An 18,587-nucleotide genomic window follows, 5' to 3' on the forward strand; every position below is an offset into this window, starting at 1 on the left:
CTCCTCATGTCCCGGCCACGGCTCCCCTCCCGGCGCCCCGCGAAACCGAAACTCCCGGCCGGGCAGCCTGGGTGCCCGGCCCCGAATAGGCCCCCCTTTTCTCTGGGGCCGCGCTGATGCCTGAGTGGGTCGTGCCCTGGAGTTAGGAGGGGGCCAAAAAACTTTTGTGGCCCAGGTCCCGAAGTCGTCCCTTCTCCTCTTCTTCTTCCTCCTCCTTCTCCTCCGCTGCAGTCGCCGCGATCCGTGTACTCCCTGCTCCCCGCAGCCCCGGGGGCCAGGCCTTACCCCGGCTCTTAAAGGGGCCGCGGCGCTTCCCCCAGCTCCTTCGCGGGCCTCGCCACGCTGCACTGGGGCGCGGGCTTGGAGGTACTGGACTGGTAACCTGAACCTGAGAGCTACCTACATACAGAGAGGCAGACATGCAGCAGCCCGGGAGACTGGTAACGGGAGCTTGGGCTTACACCCCCAAGAGAACTGAAACCGGATATCCTAAGCACACTTAAGGGAATGGTAACAAGAGTGCAAAGCTGTATCCCCCTCAACACACATACACATCTTTGAAAGGAGGACATGAACAGAAGATGCACAGAATTCAAGGAAAGAGATTGAACAGGTGCTTCTGGCCCTACTCAGAATAAATGACCCAAAGAGCATCAAGAAACATATCTGTATTGAGAACTTAAGTGAGGGCCTATTAAGAACCCAAAGTCACAGCCCACCACAGCACAAGTAATACTAGCATATAGAATCACAGGATTTTTTTTTTTTTGAATTAGCAAGGACCTTAGTCAAGAATCTTACCCTTTTCTTTTGTTGACATGGACCCCAGAGCATAGAAGTCTTTGCATTGCTTCTGAAATAATGTGTTTAACTTCACAAAATAAAAGTTAACAAAAATAAAGTTGTACTTTTTTCGCACCTAAATTCACTAACCTTCCCCCAAATCCATTCATGATTATTTTAATCCTGCTCAAGTCTAATTCCTTCTTTTTATAGGTAAGAAAACTGAAGCCCAGAAGAGATAATTTGAAAAGATAACATGTTATCCTTGATTTTAGCCAAAAAGGTTTGTTCAAGGATCACACTTCTAGTTAGGACAGAATTAAGATGTGCCATAACTGTTGAAAGGGAAGAAACCATGATTTCGTCAATAGAAGGAACTGTTCTCCGAAATTACAGGTTGCTATCTATTTGAGTTAGCAGATTAGTACTAGGGAAGTGCCAGTCAGAGAGAGCTTGAGTGATTTGTTCTAAGGTCATGCAGCTAATCTTTATTTGAAATACAATTTGAACCCAGGTTTTCATTAACATTTAACTTAGGAAACTCATTTTAAAAAACCTTTAGAATAATGATTCCCAAAGTGTGTATTCTTCACCAGTTGAAAACTGAATAAATGGAAAATACCCAATCAGCAAAACAATAACAACAACAACAACAACAACAACAGCAACAAACTTAAAAACAGCAACTAGTTCTCTCTAAAATGATTTGCCTACTACTGTCAGGTATACCCATAAACCGTTTTTATTCCAAGAGCAGCCTAAGACAGATGTACAGGATATTAGAAAAAAGCTCTGAAACCTTTTCAGTTTGGCTTTTGAATTTTCACTATTGTGGAGAAGTCCTTTTCACCTAAATTGTTTTTGCATCCTTTTCTTGTATTTGTTCACTAAATGTTTATTGAGGACCTGTTATGGGACTAGCATTGTATAAGGTCTAGAAGGGGTAGCAAGACTTTCTAAAATAGTTTCATGTCATAGATTACACCGAATTGCAAACCATCTTAACTTCCAAGTGACTTAGCATCAAATCCAGCCCTTCTAAAAGGTGTGAAAGTAGACTAAGACCCCACAAGCAACATATATAGTCCCTTTTTACAAATATTAAAGATGCTTTTTTTTATAATTATGCTAGTCCTTGGACCAATTTGAAAGAGAACCCTTATTTTTAACTACCAGTTCTGAAATACTGTCCAGAACTAAAATCTTTCTCAATTATTGTTATCAATTTGTTCTTGTCTCACCACCTTTTACTTATGACAATAAGAAGGACTCCTCCACCAAATGATCAGAGTAATAATCAGAGTAAAAGAAGAAGTTTTGATTACTTCTGTTAATGGAGTTATATCTTGAATTTATCTTTGAATAGCTGAAAAGGCAAATACTTAAAGCAATGCTTTATGGTTCCCAAAGGGTGATCTTAGGTACACTTTCAGGAGATCCATAAGATCTAAACTATTCTCATAAAACTTCAGATTATTTCCTTTTTTCTTTCTATTTTTTTTTTCTTTTCATGCTTTTCTGGGAAGGGAAGAGCTTTATTTACAAAACAGGTTTGACATAAGAATATGGAAATGATCAAGAATCCTTGAAATTGTGAGGAATCTGAACATCAGGAACAAGTTAGGTAAAAAGATTAAATCCCCATAGACTTAAACCACATGAACTAAAAGGTCTTATGAGGGAGTCTTCAATAATTTTTAAGAGTATAAAAGGGTTCTGAAACAAAATAAAAAGTAAAAACTACTGCCTAAAAGTGAGTGATCAAAAAGGAAGAATAATTTTAGGAAAATGATCCCTCAAGACTATGTAGAAAGTTGAATGGCTTGCTCCACATTGCTTGATTTCAATCAAATTAAACAAAATGGAACAAGATGCCCCCATGCCGGGTACCCCTAGGATGCCAGCCTCTCTTGTGTGTAGTCTCCTACTATCAGATTTTGAGCTCCTTGAGGGCAGGACTATCTATCTTTTTATTAATTATATCTTCAGTCTTTAGCATGATACCTGACTCATAGAGGGCACTTTATAAATGTTTATTGGATTGAATTTGATTGACTACTGTTCTGCTTAATGAAATTAAATGTCAGCTGAACTTTTACTTTGAGTTCTGTAACTGTGCTTAATCTTATTGGAAAATTTTCTTTGTTCAGGAATATTATGAATTTTAACTCAAAAATATCTTTTAGAGAAAAATTGTTAAAGTCACAGAGTGAATCAGCCTGTCTTTGGTCCTGTCTCTTGTTCAAGAGAAATGCTTAGATTAGAATAATCTAAATTAATTAAAATTGTTTCTGGCAGGTCCCTGCCTGAAACACAGAGTACAAAATTTTCTTATATATAAGCTCATTGAGGAAAAAGAGACAGAGATGAAAACTTAAAGAGTATATAACTATGCAAACAGGGAAGTATATATGTTAAAAGTAAATTGAGTCAGACTATGAGTCCAGAGAAGGGAAATGTGACCATTATAGTGATCTGAAAAGACATCATGGAAAATTTGAAGTTATCCTTGAACAAAATAATAAGTAAAATTTAAATAGGCAGAAAAGAACTTGGAACTTCAGCAAAGGAAAAACCTTAATAATTTTATACTCTATTGCATGTAATCAATTATACATATGTGTGTATACATACATGCATACCACTATAGTATTCCAACTTTTATCAACAATTCCCTTCTCCCCTTTACAATCGTCTCGTGCTTCATTTACACAGTCTCTCAAATTCCTGCCTAACTACTCCCCCACAACACATATTCCCAGAGCATCTCAAACCCCAAGATAAATAATGGATAATATCCAAAATTCTCTGTATACCCTCTGAGAAAATTGGATTAGGTTCCTAAGGGAGGTGGTGATATCATTGAGATTAAAGAACAAATTAAGCAACACATTAATGAATTAAGCATTCATGTTAATCACCGAGTGATCTTATGTGACCTGAAATTAGTAATTCTGGAAAGAATTCAGGGTTTACATTTTGTGTTTATTAAAAAGTAGCATTTAAATCTTTTTTCAACATCATGGCATACATTAAAACAGTTTATCCAATGTTAGCAACCAATATCAGAAACATAGCTACAACATATAGTCATCTATGCCCAGCAAATTTTAAAGTTTCATACTTAAATATCTCATACTCCCTGGGATTTCCAGGGTGGAAGACAATAAACCTAATTGGTCTTGATCAAGTAACATGTAGACGATGTCTAGGATCCATGTCCTGATTTCCATGTTCCTTGTTCCTTACTAGAAATTGGAATATTTCTTGTGATGGAATATTTTCTTTGCTGTTGGACATAAATTGTGTTTAGCCATTAAAGATACTTTGTGAAGAGAAATAGCATACTCAATTGCATCTCTAAGATTACAAATTTCAGGTAATCTGCTTATTTACATTGGCTAATGGAGTTTCTACAATGGGAATATTTCATGCAGTTAAAATCAGAATCTGAAGTAGCATTATTTATGAGAGACAGAATGAAGGTTATTGGATAGAGAACTGACTTCAACCTCAGCTTCAAGGATCAAAAAGTCCTATGTTAAAACATATGTTAAAAGCCTGACACAAGTTGGCTTTATGATTGTAGGCAACTCAACCTTTTAGCAAACCAGGAAACTTAGTAAGGTTCTATATTACAGAACAGTTATTCACCTGCATTGGTAGGGAGATTTTCTCACTAGAATTCTTATACCAATGAAATCACAATTTTAAACACAAATGTCAAAAAATATTAAACTTCTGCAATTTATAAATACTATAACTGCAAGTCTCTTTATTGGTTCTTACAGTTAAGAGAAAATTATCTATTAAAACTATATTGTCAAAGAAACCCTATGTTATCAGTGATTTGTCTGGCATTCCTATAGTGCCTAATAGTATTAAAAGAAGAAAATACAGAAAATATCATATTTCAAATTCTTTTTTTTGAAAGGAAATTGAAGATTAATACTTCTTAAGACCTATGATATAATAGGGTCCTCCTTTCCTCAATAGCTTTGTGTATGTGGGTGTGTGTGTGTGTGTATTTTCTACCTCCCCAACCCAATAAATGTAATCTCCTTCAGATGCGTGGCACACAGAAGGCACTTAATAAATATTTGAAGAATTGATTCATTGAGTTGGACAAAAGGATCATCAGTATCTTAGATGATCATACAAGTTAGTATTTAGAATCTATATTGCTGTATACACTCATCAGAGTCTTAACCCCATTGGGACATTTGAATTTATCCTGACCCAAGATAGAAATGTTTCTCACCTCATAGATATTAAAATGAATAAGAATTTCACAGATACTATATGACCCATAATTCTTCTTGGGATCCCATCAAGACAAAATTCCTATATTCACAAAAGAAAATTCAAAGATGAATGCTTCATTTTAGTAAGCATGGAGTAGGCAATTGACAAGAGAATTTGATCCCCTTATTGAAGACTGAAGCTTTTAAGCAATTGACTAAATTGTCATAAAAATAATTTTCTTAGGAAGGGTTCTAGAAGCATAATGACAGTATCTGACTTACTTAATAAGTACTTAATAAATGCTAGTTGAATGATTGGCAATTGCCTTATTTATATACTAATAATAGTTTACATTTATGTAATACTTTTAAGATTTGTAAAACACTTTACATATGTTATGTTAGTAAGATCCTCACAACATCCCTTTGAGGTAAGTGTTAATGTTATTCCCTTTTTATGGATAAGGAAACCAAGGCTGAGACTGCTTAAGTGATTTGTTCAGAATCAAAAAAATATTATCTGAAGTAGGATTTGAATTCAGGTATTCCTGACTTTCTAACCCATTGCTTTTTGCAATGTTCCCAGCTACCTAGCTCTTCAAAATACCTAGTGTGCTATTTATAATTATCAATATTATAGACACTGAAATATTTTTTAATGAACTAGATTCTCACTATAATACTTTCCTTAGTTTTCAATATGCATAGCAGAATTATAGGTGAAACTAATATCTCCCTCACCACTAGCACTTCCTGTCAAGGAGAACTTTTTACTATTTCTGCACCTATGTATTCATAAATGGTATTCAAATTGCAACTGCCTCATAATGAACTCCACTCTTTTTTATAATAGCTTTTTATTTTTCAAAATACATGTAAAGATAGTTTTCAACATTTACCCCGCAAAAACTTATATTTCAAATTTTTCTCTATCCTTCCCCACCTTCTCTCTCCCCCAGACAACAGGTAATCCAATATAGGTTAAATATGTGTAATTGTTTTAAACATGTATCCACATTTATCATGCTGCATAAGAAAAATCAGATTAAAAAGGAAAAAAAAGAAAAAAAACAAGCAAGCAAACAATAATAACAATAACATGTTGTGATCTACATTCAGTCTCCATAGTCCTTTCTCTGGATGCAGATGGCTCTCTTTATCATAAGTCTATTGGAATTGGCCTGAATCATCTCATTGTTGAAAAGAACCAAGTAATCAGTTTATCATCATATAATTTTGTTATTGCTATGAACAATTTTCTCTTGGTTCTACTCATTTCACTTAGCATCAGTTCATGTAAGTCTCTCCAGGCCTTTCTGAAATCATCCTTTCTTATAGAACAATAATATTCTATTACAGCCATATACCTTAACTTATTCAGCCATTCCCCAAGTGATGAACATCCACTCAATTTCTGTGAACTCCACTCTTTAACAGTTACTGTTATACTGCAAGTCCAGTATCTCTTGTCTACTACTCTATATTCTTTATTACGTTTCCCAGCAAAAAGACTAAAATTACTACCCAAAGGCTTCTGGAAAGAAAGAGGATAAAGTTTCTAGAGTAAAATTGTTAATGGTTGAAATGGCTCACCAAGAGAAGTTGTAAGAATTCCTTCTCTAGATTTAGTGTAGTAAGGTCCTGTCTAAAAGTAAGAAAAGGCCTAGAGATCCATATATGTACATATCCAGACTAACGTATTTGTTGAGACTTAGTTCCACATCACCAATTACTTGTAGGATATTTCAAACTGAATGCTTCCAAGACATATCACATCCGATATGTTTAAAACTAAACTCATTATCTCTCTTCCCAAATCCCCTCCATTTCCAAATTTTACCATTTCTGGGAACTTCTAGCCTCCCAAATTCATAATCTAGGAATTGCCCTTAACTTCATTCCAAAAATCCAAACAGTTGTTAAATCTTCTTATGTCTATCTTGACAACATATAGCTCTTCCTATTCCTCATTCTATTTACACAGAAATCAAATCAGTTCAGTCAATCAGACAACTAGCATTTATTAACCACCCACTATGCCAGGATTTGTATTAAACTCTAGAGATACAAAGAAAGGATTAAAAAAAAAACACAAAACAAATACAATCTCTGTTCTCAAGGAGCTTATAGATAAATGAGGAAGTCAATATGCTAACAACTATGTTCAAATAATCTACAAAATAAACTGAAGGGGAGGTAGTCTCAGAGGGAAAATACTAAGATTAAAGAAGACTAGGAAAGGCTTCTTGAATAAGATGGGACTTTAACTGATATATAAAGGAATCAAGAGAAGCTCAGAAGTGGCAATGAAGAGGAAGAGTGTCCCAGGCATGAGTAACAGCCAGTAAAAATGCTCACATTTAGAGTGTCTTCTACAGGGAGTCCAATGTCACTGGATCTCAGAGTAAGTAGAAGAGAGTAAGGAAGCCTACTGGAAAGATACGCAAGGGCCAAGTTGTGAAGAAGTTTGAAAGTCAAGAAATTTTATATTTGATCCTGAAAATAGTCAAACCTGCATTCAGAAGATCAATTTCACACCTGAATGAAGAATGAGTTGAATGGGGAGAAATGAGATAGGAGGACCAATTAGCATTATTTGCAGTAATCTGGGAGTGGTAAGGAGTGTTGAATTTAAAAGAGAGAAACTGGCATATACAAAATATATTAAAGACCCTGATTATCTCTATCCTATATTATTCCAGTCAACCTTCTAATTGTTCTCTTTTCTCAAGCATCTCACTAATCCAATCCATTCTGTGCACTGATGCCAAAATAATTTTCCATAAATGCAAATATGACCAGGTGACTCATCTTCAATGGTTTCCTATTGCCTCTAGGATAAAATTTTAAATTCCTCTATTTTTAAAGTCCCTCTCAACCTAACCCTAACTTATTTTCCAACCTAATTAAACATCACATATCCCATCTCCCATACTCTGCAACCCAGCCAACTGGTCTTTCCATTACTCACACATGATATACTTCATTTCCCATTTTCATAACTTTATATTGGCAATGGATCTATGCCATCCCCATTCCCACACCCTATTTGCTATTGTCCATCCAGTTTTATCTCAAAATTCTCTCCTGATAATATGGCTTAAATGGATCTCTTATCAAGATCTCTGCAACTTTGCCATGCCAAATGCCTCTTTATGCTTTTCTCAAAGCAAGTATTCCTGCTATGTAAGCATAAAGTCACAAGGCTGTGCCTTCCTTGTTTTTTCCTCAGAATTATTTTTCCAACATAATTTTAATAGTCCTCCAGTTGTACTACCTTTGCATTAAAGTTACTGAGTATTAAAATATATGTTGATTTATTTTGTCATCCTATTGAGTTTTTCATAGACTTGCTCTATCTTTATCATTTCCAACAGATGTTAAAAGATAAGCAGCAATTATCTCCATGGTGATGATGTCTTAACAAATGCTTATTGTAACAGTGCAAAATGAGATGATCCATGTTCAATGAATTGAACTTATTGTTGCCTTGGGATGCAAAAATCAAACCAACTCTCCACATATTTTTATTTGTTTCTCCAAAGCAAATCTGAGAATCATCCCTTCATTTATTTGAAACCATGTTTTGTCTAATGGTTTCATTTCTAAGAAGAATGACTAGACTGATATGGCTTAGTTTCTCCGGAATTATGTCCACTCCTTGATCATTACATCTCATATTTGAAGTACTAACAAGCTATTGTTTATAGATAGTCTAAATATTGTGTGATTACAACTACTTTGCTACTGTTGCAGAAGAAGAGGACCACAAAAGACTGAAGAATCTTGCATTTTGTTTAATTTTCTTGGTCATCAAAGCCAGAAAGTTCAACCCCAAAACAGCCAGTGAGATCATTGGTGATAAGGAGTTAAAACAATTCCAATATGATTGAAGTTTCTAGAACTTGCATTGTGCGGCATAGAGCTTTCAATAGTCTAGAGTTACCATTGTGCTAAAATAATAAGACCTAGCATTTATCAAGCACTTTAAACCTTATATATGCTAACATATTTGAATATGCACAAAGACTCTATAAACAGAAAGTATCCCATTTTATAGATGAGAAAACTGGGATAAAGATAAATTAAGTGACTTGACCAGGACGCCTAGTATTGGAAGCAGGCTTTGAATTCAGATTTTCCTTATCCTAAATTCCACAATGTATGCATTATGCCAACTAGCTGCCTAAAATTAGAAGCCAATATTAGGATATTGTGGAGTAACAGAAAATAGACAATTTGTTTAATAGTTAAGTATATTTTCAGAAGGAAAAGTATGTGTATCTATTAAATAAATATAAATAAAATAATGTACTCCCTTGTACAATATATGCACAGCTTTATAAGTATATATTATATGCATATATATTATATATGTATGTATCTATAAATAGAGATATATGAATACACACATATAAGAGTAGATGGTAAGAAGTAGATTTTTTTGCAGATGAAAGGATGGATATCAATGTTTGCAAGAAAGTACCGATTAGTATGTACCACCTTTGTGATGATGAAAAAGTTCAGTTAAGTTTAAAACATTCACTAACCATGTCTTATTAGACTATGAATAGAGTGACAAGTAAAACTCTTATTACATAGTCATATCATGAAGTCTCTAAATGATTCTGCTCTCCTGGTGAGAGGTCTATGGGAATAAGATTCAGAATGGGGTAGGAAGAGATTGATAATAGAAAATTTCACCTTCATATTACCTTTTTTCTCTACCTTTTGATATCAGTCCTAATTGCACCCTGTTAATAGCCTCTGCTCTGTCCAATGTCTAGAAACACCACAGTTCTTTTTTCCCTTTTCTCTCCATCTTTATTCCTTTTCATCTACTATTTTCAATTTCTGCCTCTTACTTCCTCTAATTTCTCTTTCTCTGAGTGGGCTTTAGTCATCTATAATTTAATATAGATAGGAATTTTCAACCCTTACTCTGCCTATTTCTCATTTTTTTACAGTGTATTCATCATTTGAAACAACTCCCATAGATTTAATGAACATTTTTTAAAATAACTTTTTTCCAAATTTATTTTATTTGAAGAAACAAAATAAGAAAAAAGAAAAACAAAAAAAATCAATACAAAAGAAAATGAAATAAAAGAAAATAGAACATCATCAAATGCCCAGTAGAACATCATGGAAAATTCAAAATATATAACAACAAATACCAATTTAAGAAAGTATATATATATATATATATATATATATATATATATATATACACACACACACATATACACACACACACACACACACACACACACACACATATATATACTTATATCATTAAAAGAAAATATATTCATGAGTGTTCATCATTACTTCCTTGTAAATTGTTCTTTTGTTCTCTGTACACATCTTTTTAATTTTATTCTGTTTTCCCCCTTTCACCACCACCCTCACTCCCAAGCAGGCTATAGGTAAAAAAGGATATATTTATATATACATATGTAAATAGATACATACACATATATAGATTCACACATATCTCTCTTTCATCCTCTCCCAAAGCAAGCTACAGTTAAGAAAAGATATATTTATGTATACATAAGTAGATATGTACATACATACACACATACATAAACTCCACATACACGTCTTTCCTATCACTGCTGACTCATTAAATTCTCCTCTATAACTTGGCTTATTATTATTTAACCTCCCCCACTCCCACCCCATGGATCCCTCCCTTGTCTTCTTCCTTCACCCTTGGCTTCCTCATCCACCTATCCTTCCCTCATATTTCTTTAAAGATTTTGGAAGTTGCTATACCTTCATAGTATATATGTAATGTTGCCTATTGAACCCATTCCTGATATGATTAGGTTTTCAAAACTATAAGCCCTCCTTCCCCCTCTAATAATCTGTATCTATTATTCCTTTGCATATCATTTGTATAACATGATTACTAATTTTCCCTTATTCTGTCAATCTTTCTTTTGAACTTATCCTATTGTTGATATGAACCTTAAACATAAAATATATTTCCCATGTAAAAAAAAAAAACATACATAATTTGTCCATGTTTAAACAGTTTGTCCATATTGAATTCCTTAAAATTATTCTTTGATATTGGCTCTTATATGTTAAATTTTTGATAAGTCCAACTTCGGTTTATAGAAATTGCTAAAAATTTGAAAGTTTGTTGAATGTGCATTTTTCTCATTAAAAATTATAGATAATTTTGCTGGATATGATATTTTTGGTCACAGACCTAATTCCTTTGCTTGTCTGTAGATATGATTCCAATGCCTGTGGTCTTTTATTTTAATTTTTTTTCTTTATTAAAGCTTTTTATTTTTCAAAACATATACGTGGACAATTCTTCAACATTAACCTTTGTAAAAACCTTGTGTTCCAATTCCCCCCCTTCTCCCACCCCCTCCCCTAGATAGCAAGTAATTCAATATATGTTAAACATAATAGAAATATGTTAAATCCAATATATGCATACATATTTACACAATTATCTTGCTGCACAAGAAAAATCAAATCAAACCAGAAAAAATGAGAAAGAAAATAAAATGCAAGCAAACAACAACAAAAAGAGTGAGAATGCTATGCTGTGAACCACACTCAGTTCCCACACTCCTCTCACTGGGTGTAGATGGCTCTATTTATTTCAAGATAATTGGAACTGGCCTGAATCACCTCATTCTTGAAAAGAGTCATGTTCTTCAAAATTGATCATCATATAATCTTGATAATCTACAATGATTTCCTAGTTCTGCTCATTTCACTTAGCATTAGTTCATGTAAGTCTCTCTAGGCCTCTCTGAAATCATCCTGCTGGTCATTTTTTAAAGAACAATAATATAACATCCATTTACCATAACTTATTCAACCATTCTTCCACTGATGGGCATCCACTCAGTTTCCAGTTTCTTGCCATTAAAAAAAGGACTGCCATGAACATTTTTTTTGCATATGTGGATCCCTTTCCCTCCTTTAAGATCCACTGCTGGGTGTTTCTATTGGGCTTATACCCCAAAGAGATACTAAAAAAGGGAAAGGTATGTGCCAAAATGTTTGTAGCAGCCCTGTTTGTAGTGGCTAGAAACTGGAAAATGAATGGATGCCCATCAATTGGAGAATGGTTGGGTAAATTGTGGTATATGAATGTTATGGAATATTATTGCTCTGTAAGGAATGACCAGCAGGATGAATACAGAGAGGCTTGGAGAGACCTACATGGACTGATGCTAAGTGAGATGAGCAGAACCAGGAGATCATTATACACTTCGACAACGATATTGTATGAGGATGTATTCTGATGGAAGTGGATTTCTATGACAAAGAGACCTAACTGAGTTTTAATGGATAAATGATGGACAGAAACAGCTACACCCAAAGAAGGAACACTGGGAAATGAATGTGAACTATTTGCATTTTTGATTTTCTTCCCGAGTTATTTTTACCTTCTGAATCCAATTCTCCCTATGCAACAGGAGAACTGTTCGATTCTGCAAATATGTATTGTATCTAGGATATACTGCAACATATTTAACATATATAGGACTGCTTGCCATATTGGGGGGGGGGGTGGAGGGAGGGAGGGGAAAAAACGAAACATAAGCGAGTGCAAGGGATAATGTTGTAAAAAAAATTATCCTGGCATGGATTCTGTCAATACAAAGTTATTATTAAATAAAATAAAATTAAAAAAAAAAATCCACTGCTGGATCAAAACTTTGATAACTCTTTGGGCATAGTTCCAAAATGCTCTCCAGAATTGGATCCATTCACAATTCCACCAACAATGCATCAATCTCCCAGATTTCCCACATCCCCTCCAACATTCGTCACTATCTTTTCCTGTCATCTTAGCCAATCTGAGAGATGTATAGTGGTATCTCAGAGTTGTCTTAATTTGCATTTCTCTGATCAATAATAATTTAGAGTGTTTTTTATATGACTAGAAATGGTTTCAATTTCTCCATCTGAAGATTGTTCATATTCTTTGACTATTTATTAATTGGAGAATGGCTTGAAGTCTTATGAATTTGAGTTAATTTTCTATATAGTTTAGAAATGAGGCCTTTATCAGAACCCTTGAATTTAAAATGTTTCCCCAGTTTATTCCTTCCCTTTTAATCTTGCCTGGATTAGTTTTGTTTATAGAAAAGAATTTTAACTTAATATAATCAAAATTATCTATTTGTGATCAATAATGATAATTTACTATCCTATGTTCTTCTAATTTGTTTATAATATCATTCTTTATGTTTAGTTAATGAACCCATTTCAACCTTATCTTGGTATATGGTGTTAGGTGTGAGTCAATGCCTAGTTTCTGCCATACTAGTTTCCAATTTTCCCAGCAGTTTTTGTCAAATAGTGATTTCTTATCCCAAAAGCTGACATCTTTGGGTTTGTCAAACTAAATTACGATGGTCATTGACTATTTTGTACTGTGAACCTAACCTATTCCATCGACTCCTCTATTTCTTAGTAAGTACCAAATGGTTTTGATGACCCCTGGGGTCTTTTATTGTAGCTGCTGCTAAGAATTGAACAATTCTAATTGTAACACCAGCATATTCAAATTTTTTTTCTTGTTTCTTGCAAATTTTCTCTTTGATCTGGGGTTTTTGAAATTTAGCAAAAATATTCTTATGTGTTTTCCACAAAGGATCTTTTTGAAGTGGTAATTGGTGGATTTTTTTCTATTTCTACTTTCCCCTCATGTTACATCACTCCAGAACAATTTTCTAGTATTATTTCTTGCATTATTGTGACAAGGTTCACAACTTTCTTGCAGTCCAATTATTTTTTTTATAAAAGCTTTTTATTTTCAAAACATATGCATAGATAAGTTTTAGCATTCACTCCTGCAAAACCCTGTGTTCCAAATTTTTTCCCTCCTTTCCCTTTACCCTCTCCTCAAGATGGCAAGTAATCTAATATGTTAAACACATGAAATTCTTTTATAAATATTTCCACAATTACCATAGTCAAATTATTCTCATATTTTCTCTTATTGATCAATTATTCTCCAGATCTGTTGTTTTTCTTATGAGATGTTTCACATTCTGTTCTATTTTCTCATTCTTTATCTTGTTTTGTTATTTCTTGGGTATCTCATAACTGCATTGGATTCCCCTTCCCTGATTCTAATTTTCAAAGAGTTATTTTCATCTTTGAGATTCTATACCGACTTTTCTAATTGTTTAATTTTTTTTATAACCTTCTTGTTTTTCTTGGAGGTTTTAAATTTTTTTCCTTTAGTTTTTCCTCAATGTCTCTCATTTGATTTTTGAATTCTTTTTTGAGTTCTTCTACAAATTCTCTCTGGGCAGGGAGCCATTTCACATTACTCTTTGGTGCAGAAGCTTTAAAATAACTTGTTAAAGATTCTAGATTCATGTTTTAAAATATATAGTTTAATCTTCCAGTCTAAGCTTTTCTCCCCTAAACACAATGATTTTTTTCTACAGGGAAAAATTTACCACACCATTGCCCTAGACGGATAAGATCTTGGTCCTTCCCCCAAATAATAAAGATGAAAAGGCATATAGCTAGAAATTGCTAGACTGACTATGAATCCAACCACTGATACCAACAGAATCCCATCAAATTGTTCATTTAAAAATGTAAAAATACATTTAAAAATCAATAAAAAAAACTTACTCCTAGATTGGTACATTCATCAAAAATTCTAGCTGCCTTTTTCTACCTTAGTATAAAGCTAGTATTAACAAAAGTGTGAATAAGCCTTAATTCCAAATGGACTTTTTCTTAAAATAATCAGTAGCATCTATTTAAAACCAGCTATGTAACAGGGACAAACTGCAACCATTCCCAATAAGATCAGGAGTGAAACAAGGTTGCCCACTATCACCATTGCTATTTAATATTGTATTAGAAATTCTAGCTTTGGCAATAAGAGTTGAGAAAGAGATTAAAGGAATAAGAATAGGCAATGAGAAAACCAAATTATCACTCTTTGCTGATGATATGATGGTATACATAGAGAACCCCAGAGACTCTACTAAAAAGTTATTAGAAACAATCCACACCTTCAGCAAAGTTGCAGGATACAAAATAAACCCACATAAGTCATCAGCATTCTTATATATCACTAACAAAACCCAACAGTTAAGAGTTACAAAAAGAAATTCCATTTAAAGTAACTACCGATTGTATAAAATATTTAGGAATCTATCTGCCAAGGGAAAATCAGAAACTTTATGAGCAAAACTACAAAACACTTTCCACAGAAATTAAGTCTGATCTAACCAACTGGAAAAATATTAAATGCTCTTGGATTGGGTGAGCAAATATAATAAAGATGACAATACTACCTAAACTAATCTATTTATTTAGTGCTATACCAATCAAACTCCCAAAAAACTACTTTGATGACCTAGAAAAAATAACAACTAGGTTCATATGGAAAAACAAAAGGTCAAGAATTTCAAGGGAATTAATGAAAAAAAAATCAAATGAAGGTGCCCTAGCTGTGCCAGATCTAAAATTATATTATAAAGCAGCAGTTACTAAAACCATCTGGTATTGGCTAAGAAATAGACTAGTTGATCAATGGAATAGGTTAGGTTCAAAGGACAAAACAGCCAATAACTTTAATAATATAGTGCTTGACAAACCCAAAGACCCCAGTTTTTGGGATAAGAATGCATTATTTGACAAAAATTGCTGGGAAAATTGGAAATTAGTATGGCAGAAACTAGGCATTGACCCACACTTAACACTGAACACCAAGATAAGGTCAAAATGGGTTCATGACCTAGGCATAAAGAATGAGATTATAAATAAATTGGAAGAGCATAGGATTGTTTACCTCTCAGACCTGTGGAAGAGGGAGGAATTTATGACCAAAGAAGAACTAGAGATCACTATTGACCACAACATAGAAAATTTTGATTATATCAAATTGAAAAGTTTTTGTACAAACAAAACAAATGCAAACAAGATTAGAAGGGAAACAATACACTGGGAAAACATTTTTACAGTCAAAGGTTCTGATAAAGACCTCATTTCCAAAATATATAGAGAATTGACTCTAGTTTATAAGAAATCAAACCATTCTCCAATTGATAAATGGTCAAAGAATATGAACAGACAGTTCTCAGATGAAGAAATTGAAACTATTTATAGACATATGAAAATATGCTCCAAATCATTATTAATCAGAGAAATGCAAATTAAGACAATTCTGAGATACCACTACACACCTGTCAGATTGGTTAGAATGACGGAAAAATAATGCGAAATGTTGTAGGGGATGTGGGAAAACAGGGACACTGATACATTGTTGATGGAATTGTGAACACATCCAGCCATTCTGGAGAGCAATTTGGAACTATGCTCAAAAAGTTAACAAACTATGCATACTCTTTGATCCAGCAGTGTTTCTACTGGGCTTATACCCCAAAGAGATACTAAAGAAGGGAAAGGGACCTGCATGTGCCAAAATGTTTGTGGCAGCCCTGTTTGTAGTGGCTAGAAGCTGAAAATGAATGGATGCCCATCAATTGGAGAATGGTTGAGTAAATTGTGGTATATGAATGTTATGGAATATTATTGTTCTGTAAGGAATGACTGGCAGGATGAATACAGAGAGGACTGGCGAGGCTTATATGAACTGATGCTAAGTGAAATGAGCAGAACCAGGAGATCATTATATACCTCAACAATGATACTGTTTGAGGATATATTCTGATGGAAGTGGATCTCTTCGATAAAGAGAGCTAATTCAATTTCAATTGATCAAGGATGGACAGAAGCAGCTACACTCAAAGAAAGAACACTGGGAAATGAATATAAACCGCTTGCATTTTTGTTTTTCTTCCCGCGTTATTTATACCTTCTGAATACAATTCTCCCTGTGCAACAAGAAAACTGTTCAGTTCTGCACACATATATTGTATCTAGGATATACTGTAACCTGACATGTAAAAGGACTGCTTGCCATCTGGGGGAGGAGGTGGAGGGAGGAGGGGGAAAATCAGAACAGAAGTGAGTGCAAGGGATAATGCTGTAAAAAATTACCCTGGCATGGGTTCTGTCAATAAAAAGTTATTAAAAAAAGATAAAATGTATTCATCTTATAAAATAAAATATAATCATAAGTGCAACTTAAATATAAAATATAAATTAAAACATAATTAAATTTTTAAAAAGCCTTAATTCCCTCTTTCAGAATCAGTCGATATCCATAAAGAACTGATTTTTTGGTCATGGTTATTCGTGTGACTTAGTTATTCAGAACTAGATCAAGACTGGTACCCAAGGGGGCTTGTATCTCATCCTTTGAATTAGATGGTGAGCATGCTATCCATAGCTAAGTGGTGATTACGAATGTCTCTGCTACTTCAAATCTAAGATGTAAATGGTGGGTGAATCCTTAACTGATGTTAGTGCTCATAATTCCAATGCTTCTAATACAATTTTTTTTTGTTTTATTACTAGATCAATGCTAGCAGTTCCAAGTGCCCTGACAGTAATTTAAGAATAGTTCCTTGTTACAAAAACAATACAAGTAATAATTCATGCCCTAGGTCATAGATTTAAAGTTAAAAGGGACTCTAGAGTAATCTAGACCAGCTTTGTAATTTTATAGATTAAGAAAATGAAGCCCATAAAGTTTTAATCAATCAACAAGCATCTATTAAGTATCAGGCACTGTATTAAGCCCCAGTGACACAAAGAAAGACAAAAAGGAAATAAAACCACAAAACTTCCTCCTTTAAAGAAGCTCACATCTAAAGGGAAAGAAAACACACAAATATATTCAGGATAAATTGGGAGTAGTCTCAGAAAATCTTAAAATTAATGAGGATTGTAGAAGTTGGGAAACCAGGAAAGCTAGGGAGTGGAGATGAAGATATCAAGCCTTCCAAGAGGTAAAGTATGGCCAGTAAAAATGCTTGGAGTTGAGAGACAGATTGCTATATGGTACTGGATTTCAGATTTTGTGGAAGAAAATAGGAGTACCAAGAATAAGAAGGGGATAGATTATGAAGGGTCTTAAAAGTCAGACAAAAGATTTTATATGTGACATATTTACCCAAGTTTATACAAGTAATTACTGGGAAATCAGGAATCAAGTTGCTTAGTATGGCTAGGGGAAAAAATAGATGCATGCAATAAGATGACAAAAATGAAAACTCAACTGATCATTGTTTTTTAGTGCAATCTTTGTGCCTAGTATTGTAGTATGATATTACAGAGAATACACAGAAGGACCAAACCTGTTTCCTACTATCAATGACCTTATCTTAAATATATTTATGGAACCAAAATTAACATAAATAAAAATAAACATAATTATTACATGTTAAACTCTTATAATAATTGTAAATATAATCCTACAAAGTGACATTACCAATGGAATTCCTAAGCATAGAAGAATTATGGGAAACTCTGAATAGAAAAGGTTTATTAGGAAGACTTCATATGGAGAAGTTTTGAGCTGAACCTTAAAGAAAATCATGCATATGTATTATCAAAGAGAAGGAAGATATTCCTTTTGGAATATCTTCCTTCCAGATGGTGCTGAAAGGAAGGAGGGAGATGTAGTAATGGAAC

Source organism: Antechinus flavipes, chromosome 3 (genome assembly GCF_016432865.1).
Source record: "Antechinus flavipes isolate AdamAnt ecotype Samford, QLD, Australia chromosome 3, AdamAnt_v2, whole genome shotgun sequence".
NCBI classification, from domain to species: Eukaryota; Metazoa; Chordata; class Mammalia; order Dasyuromorphia; family Dasyuridae; genus Antechinus; species Antechinus flavipes.